Raw genomic sequence first — 24,318 nt, forward strand, 5'->3', positions numbered from 1 at the left:
AAAGTCTGTGGGTAGCTATACTAGTCCTTTGGAGTACTGAATAAAAATGAAAGCCTGGAAAGGCCACATGTTGTATTCAGTTAAATGAGGGCCTACACCAATGGGCCTTGAACTTCTCGATCTCTGGGACTTGTTATGGTCTTTAAAAATATTGAGAATCCCAAAGAGCTTTTATTGGTATCTATTCAGATTTATCATACTAGAATTTAAAACTCAGAAAAAATAAAACGTTTATTATTTCATTAAAATAATAAACCTACTACATATTAACATAAGCATTTTTATAAAAAGAAATATTTTATAAAACAAAAAAATTAGTGAGAAGAGTGGCATTATTTCCCAATTTTTGCAGATCCCTTTAATCTCTGTCTTAATAGAAAACTGTTGAACTTTCACATCTGCTTCTGCATTCAACCAGTGGTAATACTATGTGTCAAGTAACCTCTGGGAAACTCCACTGTATGCCCACTAGAGAATGTGGACGAAGAGGTCAGAGGACATCCAAGTATTCTGATGAAAATAGTTTTGACACTAAAGATACCCAGAAGGGTCTGCAAATTCCCAGAAGCTCTTGGACCACTTCTTGAGGATTGTGGCTTTCCACAGTGTTCAGGTACAAACACTTCAGAAAGGCTTCAGGCTTTAAAATCCTGAGTTCAAAATCCCTGTGCTATCACTCACAAGCTGGCAATCTCAGGAAATTCATCTAACTTTCTGGCCACATCAAGTCTTCATCTCTCCAGTGGGACTGATAATGCCCACCTTAGGTTGTTGCAAAGATGAGACATAATGCGGGTTATGTGTTAACACACCCTTGGCTCATAACTGGCTTTTCTAAAGCTCTTCTTTGCCAGGGCATGTCCTTCCAAATACAGGGATCTATCTGACTGGTAAATTTGGGGAGAAAAAAATGAGAATGCTCCTGAAAGTGCCTGTTTCCTCCTCTGCTCCTCTGGGGTCTACCATGGGAAGTCCTGGGAAGGGACTCACCCTGGAAAGGGTGAGGAGGTCTACCCAGTGCAGCCAGCTCACAAGGCTAGCAGAGCTGGAGCTGCATCATCCAATTTGACCTCCACCTGTAGGACATTTCAGATGTTAGCCTCCACTGGCTCCTTTTTCTGTATTTGATTTCCCAATTCGGTCAGAACCTGATGGTGGGGAGAATGATGAATGGTGTCATAATGGGGCACCTGAAGATCACACCAGCTATCATCACCACCACCATCATTATCATCATCATCATTCAGACTGTGAGAGCCATTTCATTGTGGCCTTTGAGAAAGAAGCAAGAACACACAATGTCTACATAACAGGTTGTAAGTGTGCTTCAAATTGCACAAAAATAAAATACAACACAATGCTTTTATAATCTAGGCATCATCTTTGGATTCAGGATTAAGGGATTAACTATAAATTGAAATTTGGGATTTCAGTAACCCATTATAAGAAAGAGAAACTGTCAGTTAATTATTTTACCAGACAGCATTGACAACCATACCTAGAAGGAAATGAATTCCCTTGCATGTGTGAGAAATTTGAGGACAATTGCCTAAGTCTCAATAATTCCTATATTCATTTTGTGTGGTCACTGCATTCATTTCAAGGCTCATGGGAGGTTATCCAATAGCGTAGCTGAAAGGAAAGTAATCACTATCGCATGGCTCAGTACCTCACCCTGGAGCACGGCCAACCTCACAAATACCCAGGAAGCTTGGTTCTGGACTAGAATCCCAGGATTGCCAAGTGGACGCTGACTGCCAATGTTTTATGGACCTCATTTCTAGAGCCATGGCCCTTTGTCTCCCCCTGTCTCTAGGAACACTTTACATTGGTTTATACTGTTGGATAAAGTTCCAGACTGATTTCTAATTCAGTTGTGGAGGTATTTGAACTTCTTAATCTAGGCAATTGGCTCCCAAGGCCGTAGTTCTGTGGAACCTTTTTCCTCCCTGGCCCTCAGGGCTGGTTAGTCATTGCTACATTAACTCATTTGGGCCAGTAGGGTGCCAGCTGGGTCCCTGAGGCAGGGGACAGCTAAAAGCACCCTCATTAGTAACTATCACCAGAACCTTTGCTGGGGCTTAAATAATTAGATCCACTTAATGAAATGGGGCCAATTAACTTCCAGTTTATGACCAAGAAATAATTTCACCATGTGGTCAGACTCTGCTTTAGAAGGAGATTCACATTGCATGGATCCCAGGAAGAGGGAAACGTTACCCTCACTAATGTATGTGAGTTCTTGCTGGGTGCCCTTCTTACTGCCTCTTCAGTAGCACTAAGCATAAACCAGTCTGGGGATGCCTGACAACCCCAGCCTCTCAAAAGCAACCATCCTTCACATATTGTTCCAGAAAACATTTCTAGAGTATATTTCCCCAAGTTTACTTTGTAAGAGATGAGCTATTAGCTATGCTTGTTTGTTCTCTAGCCCACCATGGATGACAAAGGGAGCCTATGGTTATATCCTGTGTAGATAATCTGGCCCACGGTTCCTGAATATCTAAAAGAAAGGATGATAACCCCAATGTGGCCCATTTATTGCCTTCAGGGCTTTAACCCTTCTGCCTGCATCCATTCCTCTCTTGAGTGCTAGCCCAAACTCAGAGCCACCTGCCTGAGGGCTCACTCCCCAAAGTCTTCCCCTTCCTAGTTGCTCCCCAGCCAGAGGTAAATGAATTCTCCCTAGGTGTTTTGACAGGTTGTCAGAAGACCCCAATAATATCAAATCCGACTGTGTTCCAGGGTACTTTTTCCTTAATGGTGGAATCTTATGGCATTAAGATGGGCTGGAGAGGTTTCAGCCCCGAGTCCCTAGCTTTATACCCTTCCAATGTCAGTTTTTAGGATGGTTTGTGGCTGTAAGTGGGTACTCCCCAGAAATGTCTAGCTACCTCCTCATCTTTCTTCAGAATAATGAGGCACTGGGCCAGGTCCCTTACTCTATGATGTCTTTAAATTCTGCTCTTCTTAGCTTAGTGTTGCTTTTTGTTCACATAACAGACATGGGCCAGGGATCCTTGTAGGTGATGGAAGTACAGACATGCAAAAGGCAGGGTCCTTCTCAAGAAAAGAGTAGGTAGGTCAACACAAGTACTCAAATAACCCTGATATAAGGCACTCCTCTGGATATGTGCTGCGAGACAGGAGGAGATAATAAGCTCAGAAGAAGAAAGATTACTGGGAAGGAGAGATTCCAGGAAGGCTCCACGGAGGAGGTGCCATTTGTGAATGGTGTTAGATGACTTAAAATAGGATAGCAATGTGGTAGAAAGTGGGGGCATAGGAGAGTGAAGACAATAGTTTGCAGTAATCTGGGGGTGGAGATTGGAAGAAGGAAGGAATCAACTCTAAGAGAGAGATCCAGGGAATAGAAGTGGCATCCTTTGTGACTGCTAGGACATGCAGGGTGAGTAAGAGGGAGTAGACGTGGGTGAGTGACCACCAGATTTCGGGTCAGGATGCTGGGTAAATGGTGGCAGTGCATTCATTAAGTTGCCAAGTTGAGTTTGGACATGATTAGTTTGTGAAGGGAGGGAGCATCCAAATGGAGGTGTTTATTAAAAAGTTTTGGAAACATGTCTGGAGTTTGGGCAAGTACTTGGTCCAGACACAGAGTTGGGGGTCATAGGCAGATAATTGATAATAAAATGAAATGACAAACTTTAGAGGTCAAAGAAACTAATCATCTATGTAGGAGTAAAAAAAAAAGTAGAGGATCCAGATACATAAACAGTTGAAGTGTGGGCAGAAGAAGAGAGGCATTTTACAGCGATTGACAAGGGGCAGCCAGAGAGATAGCAGACATCAGTGTGCTGATTGCTCAACATATCTTTTACTCACCAGACTTTTCCTCTTAGAGGTCAAGGAGTACACCTGGTTTTGTTCAGGTCTCCATGCTCAGTGCCTATTCCTGGGGGCCATGGCCTGTGCTGTGAACAGGGATAAGGAGCAGCAATTAATTTATGCCATATTGAGTACAGTGGGCCTCCCAGAGAACTAAAACATCACCAGAGTTCTTCTCCATCTGTGGTGACACCTACTAATCCAATTGCCTATATTTTCTTCTCCTTATTCTCAGATGACATTTCCTATTCACAATGCAAATTCCCACCAAAAAAGTTCACTTTTTTTAACCTCTCATCCATCACTTACACATTTATGTGCATAACAGCCTAAGGGGGAAAATTATCAGAGAGAGACCTAGGAGGGCAGTATGTTTCTTATGGAAAGAAGAAAGAGGCACTAGGGAAGAGGGGGGAAAAATCTTAATAACACCAAAACCAGAGCACAGAGCCACAAATCTCAGCTTAGAAATCTGGCCTGAGGATTTTGGTAGAAAAATCCATTTGGAGAATTTGCAGATATTAGATACACAGAGTTTTGGTTTCTGATGTCTTACCATCAAGTCTGGACTCAGAGGTTACCTTGCTAAATGGCAGGGAAAAGTCTGTCCAACATAATTTAGGATCACGTTTGGACTTTTCTGAGTTCTAAACAATAATTGAATCCCCAGATACTTAGCAGAATCTGACCACACATGGTGAAATTATTTCTTGGTCATAAACTGAAAACTTAATTGGCTTCATTTCTTTAAATAGATTCAATTATTCAAGCAACAATGAATCTTGCAGAGGTACTTACAAGTCCAGGGTGACTACAAGAGATGAAGGTTTAAAGTACGCTACCCAAAAGCCTTTGCAAACTGCCACCAAGGAGCTTGCAGATTGGGAAGGGATTTATTTGTGCTTATAAAATATAAAAACTGCCCTCTGTGGTACAATTAGATTTGATGCAACCAGCTTATTAAAAATTAATGCAGCCAAGAAATGATGCCCATATGTATGATGGAGTTCAGCATTGTTGAAAACAGTGGGGAGTTTCTGAGTGGGGATCTTAGGTAGACAGCCCACCACCTCCTCAAACTCTCAGAGAAAGCAGCTGAATCACATACCGTCTTTGCCTCCACGTGTTGCTCAGTGTTATTCTTCCCCTTCAACATGGCTCGCAATTGGACTCTAAATGAAAAGGTTAATTCGTGAACCTCAGAGAGGAAATGCAGAGTCATGGCTGGATTCAACTCCAAGCATAAGGTTTCCTTCTACATAATAGACCATAATAGACATCTATGGGTTTAACTTAAAAACTTCTTCCTACCATGTCCTTTGTCCCCTCCAGCTCTGGATCTGACTCCGAATGTTAATCAGTCCCAGAATAATGTGTTTGTAATTAGCTAAGAATCTGATTCAACCTCCAACCTCTGCCTGTTGCCTTATTAAAAGTTGTTCCACATCGCCCTGACCCTGTAGCACAGGCATGTTATGTCCTTGCGCGCCTCCTCTAGTGTGCGTGAATTACCTCCTGAATGAACATGCTTAGAAGCAGAGATGAATCATTAACCTTAACCTGGAACTTGACTAATGCAAAGATATCTGAAAATGCAGGGTTAGATGGGTTAATTAGGACGCAACACCTACCTTTTCTTCAAGCAATTGGAGATAAGAGATGAGATCAATGAGTGGATGGTCACAGGCATGCTTCGCAGTGTGGAGACAGGTGGGTGGGGAGAAGGTGAGTGACCATCTTGCGGGTTGGACTTTTCTCTAATGAAACCAAAAGAAGGAAGACACACACACTACCATTAGGTTCCTGCAGAGGTTTACTATGAAGCTACGGGAGAAGTTGGTGGAATCAACTTTTGGGGAAGGGTGCTTCCTGGAGAGGAATGTTCTGGCCGCTGCGGAGCTGTCCACAGGCTTAGTGCTGAAAGCATTTAGGTGGAAGGACCCCATGTACATTTTGAAATACCAATATGCACTACACATGTTCTTTCTCCAGAGTTCAGACTGAGCCCTATTTGAAATTGAATGCCTTTCTTAGAAAAAGACTAAGAGTTCACTTTAACTTTTTACCATTAATACTTTAACAAAAATCATTGTTTGACTACCATCTCTACTCTCCAGTATATGGCATATCTAAGATAGGATCACATGGAAAAAAATATCTTAAGATATCTTATAGGATGATTATGCATTACCCAATATTTTAAAAGAACTAACAGGGTAGGAAAACCATTGATATTTAATTTTCCCATCAGCTGGCCCCTGTCTTGCCTGAATGTGACACATTCACAATGTGACACTCCAATGCCAGAATAGTACAGAGAGCTTTGTCTTCCTTGAGCTTCATCCCCTAAGATGGAGTTCCCCTCCCGAACAATTTTGGGATGACATTGTCACTTTGCCATTTATGTGATATACCTATCCACGTGTTGGCGTTTTAAAAAGTTATTTGAAGTGAAAGGTGCAAAAGCTAGTATAAATATGGAATTAATTAAACTATCTATCCTTTGGTCTTTTCAAAATTAACTTACAAAATGTTTGCCAGTAAAATTATTAACATGTAACTCTGAAGATAATGAGTCAGTTTAGGGTTATTTAATTACTGGTAGAATTACAGTATTTATACTAAAATATTTTCTGCTGCTCTATTCTCATGTGTGATATGACTCTGAAAGGTTTTTAGTTCTAACTTCTTCTGAGACTTCATTTTGATAATGATCTTCACCTGAAAGGATGAAACCTATTGAACACATGGAGTCATTGGTACTTGATTGGATGGGCATAGATTCTTTGGAATCTATGTCTGTGTTGCTAGAGAAGTCGCTGTTGAGGGTTAATCACCATCCTTGTGAGCGGTGGGGTTCAGATGGAGAGCAAGTTCTGAATACTTGCAGTGAAAGTCTATCTCCCTTCCTGTGGAGGGTCCCTTGGGTGGGGCTCAATTAACACAAATTCCTAGTTTTTATTGGATCCAGTAAGAGCCCCATCAGGAGCAGAACCTCCACAGAAGAGAGCCCAACTGCCCTTTGGGTTCTTGCTGGAGAGTGCAACAGTCCTGTTGAGTGGCTTTTGCTGTATTTTCACTCAATTATTCAGTATTTGTGTGGGCTGAGATAACTGCCATTCTTGTGGGTTACTGCTGAGCAGTGAATTCTCCTCCAACTTTCTCCTAAACAAGTTACACTTTCCTACAGGTAATCCAGCCAGGTTTTAGAGCAGTTTGCCTGGAGCAAAGGCCTTCATGTTATGATCTATCAAAGAGACTGTATGCATCAAACATGGCAGCCCCCTCTTTGATAATACTTCTTCTCCAGCCAGATTGTCAATAACTGACCTTTAATGACAGAGAGAGTCAGAAGATTGCCATGAGCAACAAGGACGACAGTGGGGAGAGACAGAGGCTCTGAGGGGACACTTCAGCAAGGAGCCGGGTCTGTTCTCTTCTTGGATGGAGCAGTTTCTATGGAGCAGAGCTGATCTTGTCTAAAGAGAGCTAAGTGCTACAGATTTTAATAGGTGCTGATTTCAAGATGATCACCCTTGAGCCCCTGTGGTATGCCCAGCTGGGACTAGGCATGTTGGGGGCGGGGAGGTGTATGTGTATATGCATATGTATGTGTATGTATAGAGAACAGATCCTAAATCTTGGAGCTTACTACCTGAGGAAACAAAATATGCATGCATAATCAACTGCAGAATAATATGAGAATATAATAAGGACAAAACTCAGTGATCCACACTCAGGGCCTTGGGATCCAAAGAAAGTCAACATCATCCCATGCCCCTCTTTTGCAGTAACATGGAAAGGGGTCTGGTGGCCCTGAGGGAAGGAATCTGTCCTAGAGACAATGAAGGGTGGGGGTAAGCCTGGAGGAAACCTTAAATATTGGGAGAAAACTTCAATTGGGAGTTTAGAGTGTAAGATCCAGTTCCAATAAATCCTATGGGAAGCAGAGATGCTCTTACTATGGAAGGGTCATTCTCAGTCTGCCAGGCTATGTGGCTTGTGCAGGTTTATTCTTTAGTGGGACAAAATTCCCTTCAGGTCCCTTTGGATGCTGTCATTGGTTATAAAGGAATGCTGAAAACATATGCTCTCCCTTCCCCCAGTTATGACCTACCAAGTGCTTCTCAGATTTCTGTAGTCCTGCCCCTTCTTTGGGAGTTCAGATGGAATTGGGCAGTGACTCTTTGCCAACACAGGCTTCTTAGGCTTCTTATCTGTCTGTAGCGAAGCTTATGCAGCCTTAGAGAGAATCTAATAAGGTTTGGAGTTCAGCTGATTCCCTGACTCTCATGAAGGGGAGGTGACTTTGTGGCCTCTCAGTACATGTGAAACATGTATATAGATGATGCCAGTGCCCTCAGAACACCTGGGTGTGCTCAACAAGATTGAGGTGAAGTTTTGTTCATTTGTTTTGTTCTGTTTTTTACTCTCATGTCCTGGCTACCATCAACCTTGGGTGTCCCAGACATTTGGTTCTCCTGTGTCTTCTCCACCATGGCCAAACCAGTAGCCAGTCTGTTCAACCTGCCTGGGTGTCTGCCTGATGGAACAATCCCCCTGTGGTACCAGCTGTTTCCATTTTTACTAGGCTTCCAGGGATGCTCTAAGCTCTCCAAGACAAGGAGGGGAGACAGTGCTATCAAATAGGAAGATTGTATTTTTTAAAGAAGAAGTAAATCTCTCTGTGCCTGGGAGCTGGACTGCAGGGTTCCCAAATCCAACACAAACTGCTGACATTTGAAATACCGCTAATTCTTTCTAGGAAGGTCTATAGCTCTTCATGCTCAGAAACAAGGAAGCCAATTTCATGCTTCAGGGAATTGGTGGATAGTCTGTGGGGTCAGGAAAGGACTCCTCCACATGGGTGGGCACAGCCACTCTCAGGTGATGAGCATGAGAAACCACAGACTTAGACTCTCTGGAGACACAGAGTGGCTAGAAATGCTCTGCAATCCTGGGGACCATGGGGAAAGGCCATGATTAACACAAAATCCAGAAAGGATGGGGGAGGGGGAAATTGATGGTTTTAATACACTACCCTCCCTCTCATTTTTAATAACAGAGTTGCCTTTGCAATATTAGCTCCGTTAATTCTCACCCCCATTCCATCCGCTTTTGTTTTCACACACTTGTGCTGTAATTTTCAATTTAATTAGTTGCAGTTCTGTTAGATGGCAACAGGTCCTGGTTTATCTTCTCAGCTAATACTGCTAATTGTTTATCCAGCCTTCAGTAATATCTCATTAACTTTATAGGCTATCGTTTCCACATCATCTACAGAATTAATTTTCTGCAAATCTAGAGATATTGGTGCTGGTGAACATTTTCTCTCAGAAACACAACAAAACCAAACAGGAGGAAACAACAACGAAAAGCATCTGGCAAAGTTGGGGAAGCCAGTGTCGATTTCTGCTGTGATGTCCCTCAAGGAAATAATGTCTAAAGACAATCTTGCCTTTGATTTTTTAAAAAAGAACACACCTAGGTAATTCATCATTTTTATAACAGCCATTATCCATAAGGCATTTATAGATATGCAGATGAGGGATGAGATGTGCATGCAGAATATTTGGAGGCAACACACGCGGGCCTTCCAATTACTTGCCTTAATATAATGAAGTTGTTATCCAGATGATTTTTATGTATCCATCTTGATCTCTCAGAACATTTAATAACCACCCCACCTCCTCATTTAGAAGATGGAAAATTTAGAAGAAAATAGTGCGTGGTCTAGCTTTAACCCACCGTGAACCTATCTAAGAGCTTGACAGAAGTCCTGCCTTCGTTCCCCACCCCTCCCCTGTCACCTTTGAGCCAAGTGCAAAACATTTTTCTTTCACGTGCCTCCCCTCCCCTGCTCCAGAGCTGGCCTCTTTGCAGCCTGTCTGGTCCCTGGTGTTCAAGCCAATAAGATGCTTTATACCCTCCCCAGCACCTTTGGGCCACATAGGTCGACTGTCCTCTTTCTCCGAGTTGCAGACAAGAAATGACTTCCATTCCTTGTCACAAGCTCAAGAGAGCTTTGCTAATGCTTTGCTAATTAGCTTTGCTAATAGGCCTAGAGACTGAGGCTTCATGGTCACTGCAGCTACTGCTTCATCCCCCTGACCTCCAGGCAAACATGTTGTTTCTCCTCCTGGTCTCAGATTCTACATGCATCCATTTTCCAAGTGGCCAGAGGGTCAGTCTCTTCTGTTTGGAGGAATTTGTGCACCTTCTTCACAGCCTACTTCACAACCAGGAACACGCTTTTCAATGACTGTGTTGTGGTTCCTGCAAAACTGGGCGGTGCCACTTATCCACAGACTAAATTCAGCAAAGATGTAATCACCAGCTAGCAGAACGATGGGGAAATTTGATGAATTGGGCTGAAGCCAGCAGGAGGATCTGGCTCTGGCTATTTAACTGTGGCCATGGCTGCAAGGCAAGAAGTGTCTGAAAATCAACACATGGTGTCCTGCTTTGATTAAGTGGGAAAATCCACACAGCAAGGACTGGGGAGAGAAGACCACAGATCCTTTGGATGGAAGAGAGGATGCCAGGAGAGACAATCATCTTGGACTTCTGCTCCAGCCACCCATGCTCACTCTTTTCCCATTCTGGAACCTTGTCTTCACACTCCACCCACCATCAGCACCCTATGCATAGTCATGTGTTCTGAATTTTGCTGAGTTACAAATGCCTTTGGGAATATGAAGGAAGATATGAATGAGAAGCTCATTATGCCCAAATACATCCAAATTGCTTAGGTTTGGGGGAGATTTATAAAATTATAAAGAATCATAACATCCCTGTTCTATATGTAAGAAATTTAAAATGACAAGGAAATCAGTAGAAGTTTTCTTTCTATATGTTCTAGAGACAAAAATAAGGCAAGACACTCATGGTACAGCATGTGGTGACCCCTGGTGCTGAGAAAATAGCTTAACAAATAAGCATTTGGTTCTTCATTTTTACTGTCTTTGGAAACAGCAAATGCAATTCAATTTTACAAATATTTTCAAGCATTGACTGTGGTCCAATAAAAGCTACATACCGAATGCTTTTAGATAAAAGTGGCAGGAACCCAACTCAAAATAGTTTAAGCTAAAATGAGGGTTATTGGCTAATGTAGCTGAAGTCCAAGAGTAGAGATGGCCTCAAGGGCCCCTGCCTGTGGTTGGGTGTCCAAATTTTCTTATATTCTTATTTACCTTCTCTCTTTCTCTACTTCCCTCTTTCTCTCTGTCTCTCCCTCTGTCTCTATTTCTCCCTCAGTCTGGTGGCCCTCTTGCTCTTGCTTCTGCTGTGGTAGGGTTTTCTCTCTGGGCAGAGGAGAGAACTGAGAAGGTAGTAGAGGAAGCATGGCCAGATAGCTCTAGGTTTGCATCCTGCCAGTCCATGGCCCAAAATAAAGAGGTTCTGTGTCATCTTCTATTCCTGTGGTTTTATATTACATATTTATGGCCATTTGTGTTTTCCTTTTATTAAATTTCCCATGAATACCTTCAATCCGTTTTCTCACTCTGCTGATGCATCCGAGTGGCTTAAACATCTAAAGTACTAGTTCTCTGTTGCCCATGTTACAAATACCTTTCTGCATGCAGCATGTATGTGCACATACCACACACTTTGCTCTTTCAAAGTGAACAATTCAGTGGGTTTTAGCACATTCACAAAGATTACAACTGTTCCCTCTCTAATTCCAGAACATTCTCAGCACCCCAAATGAAACCCTATGCAGATTAGCACTTACCATCCCCCAGCCCCTGGCAACCTCGAACCTACTTTCCATCTGTATGGACTTGCCTGTTATGAATATCTCATGTAGATGGAATCTTATCACACAGGTGTTTCCATCTGACTTCTTCCGCTCAGCCTCACACTTTCAAGATCCATGTACGTTGCACCACAGATCAGTGCCCCGTTCCTGTTCATGACAGTACTATTCCACTGTATGGATACAGCACACTTTGTTTAAACATTTCTCAGTTAATGGACTTTGGGGCTATTTCCACTTTTGGCTATTAGGAATAATGCTGCTGTGACCAATCACAGACATGTTTTTGTGTGAACATGCTTTCAATTCTCTTAAGTAGACATCGGAGTATGGCACTATTGGGTGTACTAGCTCCCTACTGCCATTGGGAATCTTCTAACTGCTGAAGTGACATGTCCCTACCCAGTACAGAGATACGCACACATGCCCTAAGGTACAGCGATTCTGTGCAGCCCAGGGAAACTTTCCCATGTATTCCAAAGAAAATATGTAAATGAGCACAAAACAGTGTTGCTTGCAACAGAAAAAAAAAATCAGAGAAAGAGTTAAAATGTCCAATCACAGAAAAACAGATATATTTCTTGCCAGACGATACTATCTATATATCCGTGAGTATAAATGAACTACAGCTACAATATGCATGAGAGGGGGATCTCACAAATATGTTGGGAAAACTCTTTTGAAAATTTTCAAACTTAAAAATACAAGTTGCAGAAGAATGTGTCTGATGTGATGTTGCTCATCTAAAGGTCAAAAGCATGCATAGCAATACATTTGGGGGAGTGTAAGGAAAAGAGATGCACATTATGTCAAAACCCAAATTTAGAATCGTAGTTCCATCTTGGGGAGAGGGAAGTGACAAGGAAGGGGTAACTACTGGTGTTCAATTCCAGTGGTAACATTTATTTCCTGGCCTGGCTGATGGGTATATGAGCATATATTTATTATTCTTTACACTTTATTGTTATATTTTGAATGTCATCTAAGAATTTCTTTTAGAAAGGAGGAAATATAATTTAGAAAATTTACCATTCAGGATATCAAATTACAAGATACTTAGACACAGATATAAAATAAAATAGGTGCAAGCACTAATCAATAAATTTAATGGGATTCCTAAAGACCAAAGGCTATTTCATGAAAGTTAAAACTGACTGTGGGAATGAAATGGAAGACCAAGTGTTCAAGAATTGCCAAAATTTGTTTTATAAATTTTTTTTATTGGTGTTCAATTTGCCAACATATAGAATAACACCCAGTGCTCATCCAATCAAGCACCCCCCTCAGTGCCCGTCACCCAGTCACCCCCACCCCCCACCCACCTCCCCTTCCACCACCCCTAGTTCGTTTCCCAGAGTTAGGAGTCTCTCATGTTCTGTCTCTCCCCCTGATATTTCCCACTCATTTTTTCTCCTTTCCCCTTTATTCCCTTTCACTACTTCCTATATTCCCCAAATGAATGAGACCACATAATGTTTGTCCTTCTCCGATTGACCTATTTCACTCAGCATAATACCCTCCAGTTCCATCCACGTCAAAGCAAATGGTGGGTATTGGTTGTTTCTAATGGCTGAGTAATATTCCATTGTATACGTAGACCACATCTTTATCCATTCATCTTTCGATGGACACCGAGGCTCCAAAAGCTGAACAAAAATGGGTGATTGTCCCTGTCATATTGCCCATATGAGAATATTGGTAATATTTTACAGTATTTATTTTACAGTAAGAAAAACTATGTCACTGGTATGAGAATTAGAAATTAAAACAATGGAACTGGTAAGAGGTAAGGCTAGACAAACACCTACACCCATGTATATTTTGGTTTTGACAGAGGTGACATTAAATTAGTGATAGGAAAATTGAATTTGTACCTCATGACATGGACAAAATAAATTGCAGATGAATTTATGTTTTTTATATACACAATGGTCTATTACTCAGCTATAAGAAAGAATGAAATTTTGCCATTTGCAATGATATGGATGGAGCTAGAGAGTATTATGTTAAGTGAAATAAGTCAGAGAAAGACAAATACTATTAAGTATCTCAGAGAATAAAAACAGCAACACAATAAAGCTCTTGTCTGTGGACAAGCCAGTTGCCATTTGAAGCATCTCAACACCAATAGAAGACTGGAGCTTGCAGGATACTTGGATATCAGCTTGGTCCAAACCCCTCAGTTTACTGGGGAATATATGGGGTCCCACAATATTAGGATGCCTGCCCCAGGGTCTCCACTCACTGCTGCTTAGGCTGGGTGCCTGGGAACCTGATGGAAGTGGTGGGATCTTGGAGCCTTGAGGTTCCCAGCCTGTGTAGACATGATTGTGTAGACAAGTATCCCGGCCTGTGTAGACAAGTATCCCATGATTGTGTATGTTACCTGGAGGGAGGGTCAGAATTGGTCTGGCTTCTGCTTTACTAAAAGAGCGAAGGTGACAAGTTCAAACCAGGGATAGAAACAAACATTCCAGCCAGAGAGTAGTGCCCTGGAACTTGCTCTTGAACAGTGGAGGTGGCTGGGGTGTGGGGTGGGGCACAGCCTGCAGGTGTTTTCAAGGCACAGACAATACAATGTCCTTCAGGACAGATGTCCTCACATGCTCTTATGGTCCAAGGACATAAAGGCATGTCATTTCTATCAACTTTACTTTTAATTGGTAACAAATGAGCACAAATGTATTAAACCATAAAACAACACATATTTATTACCTTTTATTTCTTTTTCTTACTTAATTGCCCTGGCCTGTGGCTCATCCTTGCATTTCTACTATAGCATCTCCTAATGGCTGAAAGCTTTTTTTTTTTAGTGTAGTTGAATTTAGTAGTGACTTTCACTGTTTTTGTCTTTTTAATCTTATTTACATCCATATTCTGATATTTTGAAGATATTCTCATATTTTTTTTCTAAATGTAAATTATTTTGCTTTTCTCATTTAGTTTTTTAAGCGACTAGAATTGAGTATTGGATGTGGCCTGAGATAATGAGATGGGGAGCTAATTTCATTTTATTTCCCACGTGGATAGTCAGTTGTCCCAACACTGTTTATTGAATAGTCTATTTCACCACTGGCCTCTAAGAACATCTTTCTCATATTTTAATTTCCCATTCATGCATGGATCTGCTTCTGGGGACCGTATTCTATTCAGCTGGTCTTTTACTATCACATTTCTTATGTGCCATAACTTTATGATATGTTACCATATCTGGTTTGACAGTCTCCCCCAACACACTTCACACTTTATTTAGTTTACTCAGAATTGTCTTGGCCATTTTTATCTGTTTGCTCTTACATTTAAGTTACAGAATTAGCTCGTCAAATTTCTGCTTATAAAGGAATTATAGAATGAGATTCTAAAGGAATGAGAATTTTTACTGAAATGGTGTGACATCAGAGATTAATTTGAAGATAACTTTATTTTTACAAAACATGATACATTAAATTAGGTTTTCTATAGTGTTTTAAAATAACCATTTTGTAATTTTTTTTCTGTAAAATTCTTGTATGTCTTCTATTAGATTAGATGTATTCCTGTTTTGTTTGTTTCAGTTTCCATTTACAAAAGCAACAAATGTATATATTACATTTCATTTTCATTGCTGATATCTGGTATAGAACTTTTTTTTTTCTATAGGATTCTGGAATTTATTTATTTGTCCAAGAACTATGTTTTGATGTTTCACTGTATGTTCACTGTATGTTAGGTACCATTTCAGGGGGCTGGGACTTCATACATATCCAAATAGATTCAATCCCAGCCCTTCTGGAGCTGACATCCTTCTGACAAGAGGGGGATGACAAACAAGTACCTCTAGGATATGTCAGATGATGGGAAATGCTATGGTGAAAATAAAGCCAGGCAAGGGAAATCAGGAGTGCCTCTCAAGGAGTTTCACTACGCAGGGCGCTCTTATGATACGGCCATCGACTGAAGCCTTAAGGAAGAGGGGAGAGGGTCCTCTAGGTAAATGGCAAAGAGAACTGTGGGCAAAAGGGGCAGCACGTGCAGAGCAGAGCCCTGTACATGTCAGGTGTGCTTAAGACCACCTGAGAGGCAGCTTGTGTGTGTGAGGAGTGAGCCAGGAGCAGTGTAGAAGGAGTTGGGTCCACATAGAAGTCGGAGCCAGACAAGGTAAGGCCTTCCCAGATCTTTGCAGAGCTGGCACCTTCTTGTGTTTGCTCTGAGTTCAAGAATCCCTCCCTCAGAGAGGCCTTCCGGGATTGTAGCCACCTGTGCCCCTGTATTCTATGATCTTGGCCCCTCATTTCACTAGTGGAAGCTGTCTTGTTTATCTGTGTGTGCACTGATTCTGCACTCCCATGAAGCCTACACTCCATGGCAATTGGTTCTTGCTCAGCTTCCATACCACTGCTTGGTTAGACTCTGCAACTTTGTATGTTTACTAACTACATTTAATATTTTTTGAGATTTTATGTATTTATTCATAAGAGACACACAGAGAAAGGCAGGGACAGTGGCAGAGGGAGAAGCAGATTCCCTGCGGGGAGCCTGATGTGGGACTCGATCCCAGAATCCCAGTATCATGACCTGAGCCAAAGGCAGACGCTCAACCACTGAGCCACCCAGGTGCCCTTATTAACTACATTCATAAATGAACCCACCCACAGCCAAGCACAAAGCTCTCCCTTCCCATCCCCACTAACCCACCACATCCTATGCTCACACATCCAGCATGGCCTATTTTGGCTCATTGCTGCTACATAGTCAGGAGTGGGTGAAGCAAAGGGACCTGCAAAAGGATCCACATGATAGTTTTGTTTCACAACACAAACGAGAGTTCCCAGAAGTTTGCTTTAGAAGCTGACAATTCGGGAAGGGTAGAGCAAGCCCCCAATGACTCAAACGTGGCAGATAAAATCCTTTTATTATGAAAGGTTTCCAAAATATACAAAATCAGAACTCCATGTTCCCATCATCAACTACAAATGTCCCTGCTTCTCCTCGATTATTTTGAGGCAAATTTCAGGTATCGTATCGCTTCTTCTATAATTTTTTTACTTACATGTCTAAAAGCTAAGGACTCATTTTAAAATAAAAACAACATGGTATCATCATACTTCAAATCAGGCAATAATTTCATATCATCAAATATCCAGTCATAGTGCATATTACCCAGTTGTCTATTCTTTTTCTCCTTTTGTATAGTTTGTTTGGATCAAAATCTTTTTTAAAGATATTTATTTATTTATTTATTTATTTATTTATTTATTTATTTATGAGAGAGAGAGAGAGAGAGAGAAGCAGGCTCTGTGCAGGGAGCCTGACATGGGACTCGATCCTGGGTCTCCAGGATCACACCCCGACCAAAGGCAGCGCTAAACCGCTGGGCTACCGGGGCTGCCCGGATCAAAATCTAAATGAGATCCATACATTCCAGCTGGCTGGTGTGATCCCCAATCTCCTTCAGCATAAAGTCCCCTCATTCTCTATTTCCCTTATCATCTAAGTCCTTCCACCTGAATTTTGTGGATTGCATCCCCACGGTGTTGTACAACAGGTTACTCCGTTCCCTGTATATCCTGGAAAATAGTAATTAATCTAGGACTTTGATCAGATTTGGTTTTGTTGTTTTAGCTGGAACACTTCATCAGTGGCATGTGATTCCACCAAGACCATGTCTGCTCATCTTTTCCTTTGTAGTGTCCAAGGCCATTAATGATTACTGCCTAAATTCATTTTTCACAGGAGATAAAAAATGGTGAGTGCTCTTCCATTTCTCTGACTCTTTTCTCATGATTACACTGAGGTGATTGTTTCAGGGGAAGAAGAGCACATGGGTACAATGCTCTGCTTATCGTGTCATATTAAGGGTACATGGATGATACCATCATGATCTGCATTGGTGATATTAACCTCCATCACTTGGCTAAGATGATGTCTACAAGACTTCAGTGGGAAGTTACCAGTTTATCCTTCCCATCTTCCATTTCTTGGAAGTGAGTCACTAAGTTCAGGCCACCCTCCAGGAGGGAAAAATGAAGCTCCACCTCCCATGAAGGGCAGTGGGAAGGTATTTATATTTATTAATTGGAATTCTTTTGTAAGGAAGACTTGTCCCTCCCTCTCTCCCTTTATTGATTTATTCAACTATTTTTTATATTGGTATTGACTCATACATATTTATTTTATTCTTTGGGTTATAATCTAATGTAATCATTATTTTGCTGCTCAAATTGTTCTAGCTTTGGCCATGTAAGTCCCTTAATACAAGAAAAATATACTTTTTTTTTTACCTGCTACCTTCCTGTTTTCACTTGTCTCTGCATTCAAGAGATTGCTTTGAAATAAATATTTCTGATTCCTTTTTACAGAAGCAAAATAGCCCATCGTATGGCTAGATCATAGTCCATTCAGTAATTCTCCAAGGGCGGACACTGGATTGTGACCATATTCTGCTCTTTCATAAAGTTCTCTAATGAATAGGCACATGATTTCACATTTTCCCTGTTGCATTTGCAAATAGATCTTAGAGGTCAACTCCTTGGGCAAAGGATACATGTATATAAGATTTTGCTAGACTTTGCCAAATTCCCCCTCACAGGGGAATTTCTATTTTGAACAGTGTATTGCCACTGTTTTATTGCCAATGCTGGGAGAGAACACACACCTGTGCAAGGTTGGGAACATCTGCGTGAGCTGACAGGCTGTCAAGTAGAACGTAAGATACGTCCAGAAACAAAAATCTCACACAAAACGTAACAGATAAATAGGGAACTCCTTGGGGGTCCAATTCACAGTGGGGAAACCCCAACACTCCCCACCCCTGGCAGCCCCCGAATAACCTTAGGGCAGCATGAAACAGGGCTCACCACTACCAGATTGGGTAATTCAATTATTGACACAGTTGGCATTAATATGCAATGGTCTTTTTTACATAGGAAGGAAAAGCACACGTCTGGCCGGGAAGCTGTGCCAGATGGGGTAAATAATCATCTGCTGGTTTTGTTTGTTGTTGTTGTTTTTTCAGGAGAAACAGAGGCTCAGAGAGACCAGTGATATGCTCTCTGTGCACAACTGGTGTCTGGATGCACCGAGACTTGATCTCAAGGTTTTCTAACTTTCAGGAGCATCATTCTTAAGCTGGTAGACAAAGCTAGTAACAGAGCAATCTACCTTCGTGTCTTAGTTATCTAGGCTGTGATGACAAAAATGCCTCAGACTGGGGGGCTTATAAACAATAGACATTTTTTGCTCACAGTTCTGGAAGCTGGAAGCCCCAATCTAGGCTTCTAGTACATTTGGCATCTGGTCAGAGCCAGCTTCTTGGTTCATAGATGGCTGCCTTCTTGCTGTGTCCTCACATGGTGGAAGAGATGAGGGAACACTCTGGGGTCTCTTTTATGATATCCCATCACAAATCCCATCATGTGGCTCCATCTGCAGGACCTAATCTCCTCCCAAAGGCCCCCACCTCCTAACACCATCACCTTGAAGACTAGGACTTCAACATATGAATTTGGTTGCAGGGGCATGGGGTAGGGAGGCAGGGAGGACATGACTGTTCATCCCACAAACCCTTGCTTGGGATGTTGCCTTTTGGACACCACATCTGCTTACATGTCCTTTAATGCTGCTGTGTTCCTGGTCTTTAAAAGCATCCTCTTCGTAGGCTTCCTGGCCTCTGGCTGACATGCACACTGCTGCTCTCACACACAACCTCCAGCCTGTTTTCTTGTGCCTCTGTTTCTATGTGGCCAGTTGACCCAGAGCGAAGAGGCGCTGGTTGTCTTATGCTTCTCCCCAGGACAAGGAGATAAAGATAGCTTGAACCTCCTCTGCATTTCAAGTGCCACTCATCACCACTAATGAGCTAATGCTCACAGTTGAGTCTTTTCTGGCTAAAGAAGGAATAAACACAGCCTGCAATAACCCTCACGGCTTCACTCCCAGCCCCACAAATGGCTGCTGGGACTCCAGGATGCAATGGAGTTGGAAGTTGGGGGCTGGACCTCGCACTCAGAGTGCACAGCTCACAACCATCTCTGAGCTCCACCGTTCTTTCTCTCCCTCTTTCTACTTCCCCAGTCTGCTTTCTGCCACTGTTGCCCTCTAGCATCTCTGAGGTTCAGGCAGAGGCCAGGAAGCCTACAATGAGGATGCTTTTAAAGACTGCCTTCTTCAAGGGCAAGGCTTGCCTGGGACCTACAATGAGGGCATAAACACCCAGACCCTTGGTGTCCTCAAAAGCCATGCAGCCCACCAGGCACATACTGCAGATGAGTTTCCTTTGAGAACCTCTTTTTTATTTTATTTTAAACAAGAAACTCTGAAATGGTACAGTACAGTCAATTTGATTTGACATCAGTGCGGTAATATAATAGCACCCAATGAGGAGAACAATGTTACCACCATCATGGGTTTCTGAGCACTTGCTGTGCTCACTATCTTTGGTGAAATCATGGGGGCGCTGGGAAGGAAGCTTCATCATCTCTGTCTACAGAAGAGGAGCTGAGGCTGAGGCCAGTGAAGCAGCTTGCTGAACGGCACTCAGCCAGTGAGAAGTGCTGCTGTCACACCAGTCTGGTGGGACATCCTGATGGTGCACCTGGGTCCTTCCTTGGCTGGTGCTGAAGCATGCCAAAGGGCTGACTCTTTACTACCTTCACAAAACTCAAGGAAGAAGCCTTGGTCACAGCTCTCAAGAGAGATAGAGACATGTCCTTTGTGTGTGATTCTCAGGAGGTTCTCCCACGTAAACAGCAGCTTTTCCTCAGGTCTCGAGCATAACAGCCTGCTCTACAGATTTTGGACTTGTCAGCCTCCACAGTGGTATGAACCAACTCCTTAAAGTAGATCTTTCTCAATCGACAGCTAGCTAGCTAGATAGATAGATAGACACATTCTATTGGCTCTATTTCTCAGAGAACCCTGATTAATATTTTCCCTAAGGCTTGTAGGGGTCTGTGCTATAAAAATACAAACAGCAAAAACAACAGAAAAAAAAAAACAAAAAACAAAAAAACAAGCCCCAAGAACACATGAGCTGTCTGGAGACAAAATTCTCTCTCCTTTAGAGGGACATCAGTCTTTCTCTTAAGGCCTTCAACAGATTGGATGAAGCCCACCCACCATAAGAAAGATAATCTGCTTGACTCAACATCTATGAATTTAATGTTAATGCCATTCAAAAAAATACCCTCAAAAAACATCTAGAATAGTGCTTAACTAAATATCTGTGTACTATAGACTAGCCTAGTTGACAACATAGGAGCTTTCTCCACCTCAACTTATCCAGACACACAATTCCCAGGGCCATGATGAGGAAGGCCCATGCAGCACCCTTGAGCATGCTTGTACAGGATAACAGGGCCACCCCATGCCCAGTATAACCAATAATCAGTCTCAAATTGGTCCATCTCAGATCAATCACATATTATCTGCCTAGAATTGCCCTGCCAGACTACAGGGGTCTGGTCAGATCTTTTGCAAACTTTGAGCTGAGCTCTGTAGCCAGTTTCTGCTTCTAAATGTTTATTTTTTGCCAGATTTCACCATGAGCAGAGACTCCGAGAATGGTGATAATCTGTCCCAAGGGAATTGACCAAATATCAAGGAGTCATCCAGATGGTGAGAGGTTCACAGGGTTGATCCAGATGTTTCAACGTTGTCCTGTTTTTAGTGAACACATCCATGAGACACAGAGGGCTCCTTCCAGTCAGTATAGCCTTCCCCTCAGCTTCTCCAGTCAAGATGAAATATCGACACCACAAGAAGGGCATCTCACCAACTTCTTACTGAATGTTGGATTTAGCAACACCTCTGCTCCCCAAACTGGCTTTTGCTGGCCAACCAATTTGTGAGCTCTGGGGCTATTTTTTAAAATAGCTTCCAGATATGCAGTGTGCTAATAAAAGCCTTGAAAAGTCTGGCGGACTGGGATCATTTATATTTAGGGTTACCCCATGGCCCTCATCCGAAGAGCACTTTACAGATGCCCATTTTCAACTATTGCTTACAAATTTCATAGTGATTGCTCGGGAGCTGCCTTTAGTGTTGTACTCGGGATTTAAATCCTCAACCTTTTCTCCCCACCTCTTACAGCTCTCGCAGTGTGCACATGACTCTCCAAAGCAGCCATGGGGTCGGGGTGGGGGGGGGATCAGTAGCAGGAGCAATTGCCTGCTGATTTCCAAACCACCAGGAGCTCAAACATGAGCAATGGTTTCAACGCGGCTGCACATCTTGAATGATTTCCCATGCCTCTTTAAGAACTGTATTTTCTCACTGCAGAAGAATTATTTGCGTCTTCCTTAAAAACCCAACAGGAGCGAAACCTAACAAGACGGAACCGTGGCTTAGAAGTTTGGCAGTCATTTTTCTGATCTTCCTCTGAGCTCTTGAACATGCCCTTGAGGAGCTCGGGAGCCTGGAACATCGTGCGTGCAGGGCCACAGAGCCGTGCCAGGTGCGGGATCCTGGCAGGTGTAGGGGTGGGTGGGAAAGACTGACCTGGGGCCTCCGTTCTCCACTATGGAAATCACACAACAAGGGTTTTAGAGGATCCTAAAAGCACCAGGGCCTCAGGGTAACTTTGGTGACCTTGCCTACCAAATGCCTGTGTCTTTGAACCAATGAAGAACACCCTCCAGAAGTGACAGAGCCTGGGAGGGTGATACCAGTTTCCATTTCCTCCTCTCAACTTCAGATAAGGTTCACAAACAAGCTTGCAGGGGCTTTTCTCTCTCCGACTTTTATCGACTTTTATCGCCGGCGGGTTTGAGCTAGAGGGCACTTCTTCCCACAGCTTCCTATTTTTCTGAGATTCTTTTTATCCTGTGCTCTATCTTTTTCCAGTGTTTCCAGCCAAAAGTCTCTGGGGCACTTCTTTATCCAGGAATCCTCTCTGAGATTCAGGGGTCAGGAATATTCCTTTGGGGACTTCCTGAGGGCAGGACGTGGTGTCCACCACCACGGAGGATCAGGTCCCCAGACCCTCTTGAGGACCCCCCCGCCCCCCGCTTTGAGAGAACAGACTCTCATTCTATCTGTCATGCCTTCAGGTGGTGTCCCTTGTCCCTGAGACCCCTGAACCTGGCCTGGCCCAGAACACTGGCTATACTGTTGCCTGGAGGCTGGCCCTGAGGCCTGATGAGCCAAAGGGACTTCGGCTGGCAAAACTATTTCACAGCCCCCCTTACAAGCTTGCTGCCTCTCGATTGAGTCTGGATTCCTCACCTCCCCACACTCTCCACCCCTAAAGTGCTTACGAAACATTTCTTCCATTTTAAGACAACTTTAGAACAAGAAAGAAAAAGAAGGCAGTAGCCTTTCAGCTGCTATTCCTCTGTGCCTTCCAGTCATTTCGGTTCAAAGCATGAGGTAGAGCTGGCCTCAGCCTTCGGTGGCGTGGGTGCACCATGTGTATCAACTGAGAAAACTGGGTTTTCAGGTACCTCGGGAGGTTCTGAGTGTGTGACACCAACAGAAGCAGGTGAAGGGAGAGCCCCTTCCCCTGGGTGCTCAGGGGCCAAACTTTAAAGAACTGCTCGGCGGAGGCAGGGGCACCCGCACCTTCACCTCGAACCGTCCCCCTTCCCAGGGGACTCCAGGGGTACGCGCCCCAAGGGGAGCAGCACTGCCAGCCGCTTCTCTGTGCTGACATATCAATCAGGGGAGAGCTGGCTCCGGGTTCGGGAAATAATAAGCATCAATGTTTGCAAAGGGCCAGCTAACAGCGGTAAGCAGCCAGCTCGCTTATTAAACAAGAGAAACGAGCCTCCACTCTCTCGGAGACGGCAGGCGGAAAGGGCACAGGAGTTTTAATTAACTTTTTAACTTTCCAGTCTTTGCTGTCAGCCTGTTCGGAGCAGAAGGCAGGGAGCCCTGTGTCCCAGGTCTAAGACGCTTGCCTTCCACACTCATTCCGTGGTCAAACGCAGGCAGGGTCCCTCAGGTGCTACCGGGCAGGCCGGCCTGGCAACCACGGCTCTCCAGGGGGGCAGAAGACACCTGCTTTATTTCTGACCAGCCTGGGCTCTGTTTTTCCAGTTCACAGTCCCAGTGACCTGGCCATGCCCCTGGATATCCATTCTCAGGGAGAGGAGGGCAGCCCCCCAAAGACCCCAGGGAGATCTCACTCTTCCACTGACATGCAGGCACTACTCAATAGATCCTCGCTTGGACATTGCTTCTTTGGCAAGAGAGCCTGGAAGGACTCCCCATTAGCTCACAGACATCTCTTTCCATGACTGCCCCCCCTCCAGCCTGTGGACACGCCACGGTTCATTCAGTTTCTGGGTGTGAGTACCTAGGTTGTTTCCAATACTTTGCAGGGGCAGGAGGTGTCATCATAAGGAACGTGGTGCATATTTCTTTTACGGGATTGGGTACATCTTCAGGGTAAGTTTCTAGCAGACGGATTCCCAGTTCAAAGGGCATCTATCTGCAAGGGTGGCTTTATTAGGTATTGCAGAAGGCTCATGTCACTTTAGGCATTGCTTTATTTTCCTCTTGGAGCTGGTCCCTGGTGGCAGGTCCAGGGGTAGAATCTGTGCAACACTAAACAAGTGAATCATGTGAAAAAAAATCGAAGCAAGAACCAGAGATTAATGACTGCCTTCCTGAAATGTAGGGATTTGGCGATCTTCCAAGCTCTCTGGGGATGCACTGCTAACAACAATATGATGGACTGTGACCTTTACTTTGCAATAACTTTGCAATAACTATTTTTTAATTCATTGTTT

The sequence above is a fragment of the Canis lupus genome, chromosome 3 (assembly GCF_048164855.1).
Source record: "Canis lupus baileyi chromosome 3, mCanLup2.hap1, whole genome shotgun sequence".
Classification (NCBI taxonomy): Eukaryota; Metazoa; Chordata; class Mammalia; order Carnivora; family Canidae; genus Canis; species Canis lupus.